The following is a 6015-nucleotide window of genomic DNA, read 5'->3' as shown; positions in this document are numbered from 1 at the left end:
AAGTCCCCTTAAACTTTGTTTTAGAAAACAAGACACCTCCTTCCCTTGAACAGGTGAATAAGATTGCCGAAAAAAGGGCTTGCATTGGGATGACCATACCCAGCCATCTCCAGGGACCAGATGTCTGTAGAACGCCATTGCTGATGGAGGTGTTTCAGCTCGCCACTCGGCTTCCTGGCATTTTTCCTCCTTTTGCCTTTCTTGCCTTTTTTTTTTTTTTTGGCTTGAGGGGAGCCTGGTTTCAAAGGGAGCTGTGCCACATTGCACAGCCACCCACTCCAGGGAAAGGGCCACAACCTGGCCCTTCCTTTCCCAAACCTCAGCTGTACTCAGGCTTTCCAGATGTACAGGGATGGAGGGGTCACCAGGGCGATTAGCTGATTTTTTTAGTCTTATTTTTACACCCAAATCCACTGCAAGCCATCAGGCTCTATATCTCTTTTTTCCCTGCCTCTTAGCAGTTTTGGGGTGTGCACATCCCCAGCCAGCAGCTTGCAAAACCCCAGGGCCCTTAAAAACACCCCCATTGCAAACCCCAGTGGCAACACCCACAAAGGCACCCGCAATAGGTTGATTTTTTGAAGGGAAAGGTCTGGCTTTAAACAACTAGCATGCGGTGCCAAGAGGACTCACAGCATCCCTGGGTGGTACCCAGGGGTCTCAGCCACTCATTACAGGGATGCTACCATTGCTGGAGAAGCCAGGCTGCTTATCAGCTGCGGCCATGAGGATCACTGGAGCGTGGATGATTAACTAGCAGGAGGCAGGGCTCTTTTCTGTTCCCATACCCACTGCGTCTAAAGTCCCCATCTGAACATGCTCTCTTGCTCTAATTTATTTCTCCATTACATTTCTGACCTGGGCCCCGGCTTTGCCACTATCGCTGTCAGCCTTTTGCCCCTCTAATTATGCTAACAGCAGCACCTGAATGCTAATTGCCTTCCCTGATGAAGAAATCACCTGATTTCAGGGTGTTAGGGAGGGATGGATACTGTGTGGGGGCTTTGGCCCCAGCTGGACCCCCTTGTGGGATGCAAAGTGCAGGGGCCAAGGGTTCAGTGTCTCTCCGGCTGCTGCATAAAATGGGCAGGCAGCACAATGGCCCACAGCTCTTAGTTAGAGCTGGGAGAGGAATAAAATTATCACAGGGCTGATTTCTGTGCCCTGAAGCAACTAGTCACGTTTATTTGGGATGCTGCACCCCTATCACCGCCCTCCCGAGGGGCATCCCAACCTTGCCTCTGCCAGAGCCACCAGCCTTTCCCCATACAGAAGATTTACAATTATTTTAGATTTTATTCTATTCTATTTTATTTTATTTTATTTTAGTTTAGTTTAGTTTAGTTTAGTTTACTTTTTTCTGCTGCAATAGGAGAGGTTGCTGCTACAAAAAACCCTGTGATTTTGGCTCTGAAGCCCTGTTCTCCAAACTCTGGGTTTCAAAGGAGTGGAGACACCTGTCACGCTCCTTTCTCCCCTTGCTGGGCTGAGGGAAGGACCCACATGGGCATGTTCAGGCCTTAAAATCATCCAAAATCAGGTTTTAGAAGGTGCCAAGCAAGCCAGTCCCTGTGCAGTGCTCAGTGCGCACCCAGCTGCTCACAAATCCTGGCTGCGAAAGCATCGTTTTCCACCATGAAACACTAAAAACCCTAAAAAGGGCCATTGCTTCCAAGCCAAAGAAACATATTCCTTCCCTAGCCGGGCAACAGGGATCGACCTGTCTGCGAGCTACTTCCAAGCCCAAAAGCTGCAGCCAAGCCAGGATGAAAGCCATGCCCGTGGTTTCCCTCTGCCTAATTTCTCCTAATTTCTCACCAAATACATGTTCCCAGCCTGCTTTAGCGGCTGGCAGCTGCCTGGTGGGATGGATCTGGGTCCCTTCTGTGGCCACCCCAGCATTACCTCCCTCCCAGCCACCTGTCTAGGATCGTGAATTGAGGCCAAATCCTTCCCAGTGCCAAACCTTGATGCCTCCCATTTATCCTCCCCACCTGGCCCAAAAGTGCCCCTTTTCAGCCCGATCTAGTCTCACTCCCAGGCTATTTGCTGCCATTCATCATTTATCAGTTGTGCCCTAATCCTTGTCTTAATTAAGAGTTTATCCCTCCGTGCTTCTGCATGCATGTGCATACATTTCCATCCATCCATATCCATCCATACGCACACATCCATACACACGTCTCCTTTCCCCTCCTCCTACAATATCTGGGTCCAGCCATTGATTTTTATCCCATGTGAAAGATATTAGCAAGCCCAGCAGTCCTGAGCTCCTACACATCTCATGGAAAGGGACCATAGGACGCCATTTCACTGCCATTTTTCCGACCGGATGAGAGAGGTTGTTCCCTATCTTCTTTTTTAAATGAACATATCATTTCCCTATCTTCTTTTTTTTTTTTTCCCAATGAAATATCATTTTTACCTCGTATGCCCTTTCACTCAGCAGCTCCACACACTATTTCTTGAGGAGTAAATGATTAAACTTTGGTGCCCGGAGTTTTGTGTTTAAATGTCAAGCTTGAAACACAGCACTTCAGAAGAGAAATCAATAGGATTTCAATTTTCTTGTAATAAATATGGTCTTTATTGGGAGCAAACCAAGAAAATGGCTGGCAGCCTATCTCACAGTTTTGCTGCTTTTTTTCAGCTTGGAAGATTTTTTTCTTTTGGTTTCGTAGTTAAAAAAATAAGCTTTGAGAGAAATAAATCATCTTCATCAGCACAAATACATCCGTCAGCCACTTATGGAGGAGCTCAAAGAGTTTTGCGGTCAAAAAATATCCCAGTTAGAGCTGCTAATATGTTATCAAAGCAGCATGTCAGTGTAAGAAAGCATCTTCTTTCTTTTATTTTACTTTATTTGCTGAATGTTACTAATAGCTGATGCTATGAATAGCTGAGCTGACCCCAACTGGAGGTGAGGAAATGATGGGGTAAGAAAATCACCTACATGGGCAACTTGGTCTCCTCCATGGCTGGCTCATAAGCCTTTCCGTGAGGAAAATAATGAGCCATACATTAACGGGTTATCAAAGGTCACTGTAATGCAGGGATCTGCAGCCACCAAAATCCAGCGGGTCCCAAAGGACTTGCTCCAAAAGCTTCAAATGGAAGTCCTGTTATAGAGGCAATGGGTATCTTCAGTGAGCATCACCCCTCACCCCCCAATTTCTCCAAGGGTTTTTCCCTGGAGACACACCCTGATTTGCTCTCAGGGGTGCAGAATGAGCAAAGCCTTTTGCTGGCCACGCTGCTCTGGCTCCTGTTTCCTACCCAATCTCAGCCTGGGATTTCTTCCTTGATACCCATCTTCGTGTACATGAGGTTTGAGCTCTGGCAGCGGATGCATTATTAAAAATGCACACTTGGAAACACATGTGCAGCTGCTGAGGGGACTGCCACAGGGAATGCCACCTTTCCAGCATTCTCCCTGCATCCCTGCATTGAATTTTCCAGTGTAGCCCTTCTTTTCCTGTCCTACCCTGTTTTGAGCTGTTTCTGTGATGCCTTGATGCCGGTTCACCTTCTGTACTGACCTGGCCGCTGGTGCAGTAGTTTGTCCTAGCATCTCCCCAAGTCCCACACTGCACCTGAGGCATTACAGATGAGGTAATCTCTCCCCTCCTACCCACCCATTTTACCAAGCAGGTATGACGTGTACCCTTCTCCAGTCCTTGGGGTCCAGCTCCCTCCTCGTGTTGGCAAAGATGAATCACCCTGAGATCAGGCTGTGCTGTTTCGGCTGCTTCTTAATGCACTCGAGGGTGACTTTCATCAGGCCTTGCTGACTTGAATAAATCTATCTCATTCTTTCATCTCTTCTTCTGCTCACTGGTCCCCTTTTTGTGGAAGTATCCGGTCACAGTTTGTGCATTGCATGCTATTTATGCAGTTCAGCCCATGAAAAAAACATGAAGAGTCCCTCACTCTTTCTCCCCACGGCTTCATAAATCTTGCATCACTTTCTGCATGGCAGCTCTGCTTCACAGGGTGATGGGGAGCAGCCTCCCCGCTGCTCCTGCCCTGGGGCCACAGCATCTTCCAGGGATGTCAGCACTACTGGCTTGAACCCTGCTGGGCTGGCAGGGGTGGGGGTGGGTTCAGAGCCCTTCCAGCCCCGTTTTTAGGTTATTGGATAGGAAAAATAAGTCAGAGGTGTTGTTTCACTGCCCTGCAATATCGCCAGCACAGGGGTCATCTTGCTTTGCAGTTTGTTTCGGGTTTACTGAAAACAAGACTGATGCAAAGAATAATATTACCCTCTTCATGGCTTGTTAAGCATTGTTGAGAGTTGGCATTTGTGACTCAAGATGCAGCTGCACATTTATTGCAGGGACTGGACAGAGGCTGTGCAGAAGAACCACCCAAAAAATGTCAGGCACATGCTTAAGGACCTGCTTTGCAGGTAAAGCACCTTACCTTTCTGAGCAGGTAAATTTATTAGTCGTCGGCCACAGAGTGCAAGTGCCTCTTCTCACACTGAGTCCAGCAGCCGAAAATAATAAGCAAATCCTGATTCAAGATTTGTGTAAGGGGTGGTCCCAAACCAAGGTGGGCACAAAGGCTCAAGGAAATTGCCTAGTTCCTTAGCTCTCACTTAAAACAGAGCATTACAGAAGGAGTCTGCAGACAGCTCTCATCTTTACTGCCAGCAGTAGCAAGTTTTGGCCACTGGCATCCTAATCACCCTCTCCCTCCAGCTCATGTTGGCTGAGGAACTGGGACAGGAGGCAACTGCTTTCATAGATGTGTATTCATGAGGGCACCATCCCTATTTCTATGGCAGCAGAAATCAGGGAGACCTTGTTAAACACCCTTGTTCCTCAATATTTTTGCTTGCCTTCTTTCATTTTTTTGCATTGAAGCTGCTAGAGGAGGCAAACTTCCCCATTTTCCCCATGAGCCCAGCCTCGGCTGTCCAATGCCTCCTGATCACCTGCAAAGCTATTTCGCTTCCAGTTTCTTTAAAGAAGTTTCCGCATTTTTGTGTTTTCCCCTTAGCAGGCTCTCTGATTCCACGAAGCTATCAAGCATGCTGCCTACATGGGGCGAGTTAATACTGCTTTTTCCTCGTCCTCAGAGCCCCTCTGATCTGTCCTTGTGTCTGTCGCCATCATGGTCCAGCAGCAGACAACCCTGGGCTGAATAAGAAAACACTGCATGGGGACTGAAACGTCAATCCAGAGAGATTTTGTCCGAGTTGATGACATCAGTTTGCTAATCCAATTGACCTTGTGCTCCCTTTAACATATAAAGTGGTGCTCCTCTGCCATCCCAGCCTACCACGCCTTTCCTGGCCAGGGTACAAGTGTACCACCCATCATCTGCTGTGGCTTCCCATGACATCAGGAGAATCAGCATCCTCATCCGCAGCTCTCCCCTTTGTCCTCCAGCAGTGGTCACCTCGCAGGAGCCAGAAGATGCTGGCTGCCCGCCACTCCCTCCGCTAGACCTTTCCCAGGCCCATCTTTTCTCCCTTACCCCTCAGCCTTTCCCATCCATGGCTTTTCTCACCTCTCTTTAAGGCTGGCCCGCGCCCCTTTGCAGCATAAGGTTGCCCCCAAATCCATGGGGCAGGGGAAGAATGGGGGTGGGGATGTGGTGGCAGGCGCTCTGGCTGGCCACGGGTCTGCTGGGGTCCCCCCTCAAAAAAAAAATCAGAGAAAAAGAAATCAGCTCTTGGAGGAAAAAAAAAAAATCACAAAAAATTGTTATTTCCAAGGGATGGGGGAATGGTGCGGCCAGGAGCTGTGCTAGGGCTCGGTCGGTTTGGCAGGTGCTTTGCCCCATAAACCAGACTACAAAGCAGCTTTCCCCCGCAAAATAAAGACAGAGGAAACAGCCTGTAACAAGGTAGGATGCCTTCACATGGGTCTACACGTCTCCCTTGTCCCAGAGGCCCCTTTCTCCCCCAGGGACCACAAGATTAGCATCAAGTCTGTGTTTAGGAGAGAAAAATCCTGACGCTTCATGGAAAGCCAAGGGGGCACGCGTGCACGTGATCCACAACTG

The sequence above is a fragment of the Nyctibius grandis genome, chromosome 6 (assembly GCF_013368605.1).
Source record: "Nyctibius grandis isolate bNycGra1 chromosome 6, bNycGra1.pri, whole genome shotgun sequence".
Taxonomy (NCBI): Eukaryota; Metazoa; Chordata; class Aves; order Nyctibiiformes; family Nyctibiidae; genus Nyctibius; species Nyctibius grandis.
The sequence above is the reverse complement of the archived record's forward strand: the minus strand, read 5'-3'. Positions refer to the sequence as shown.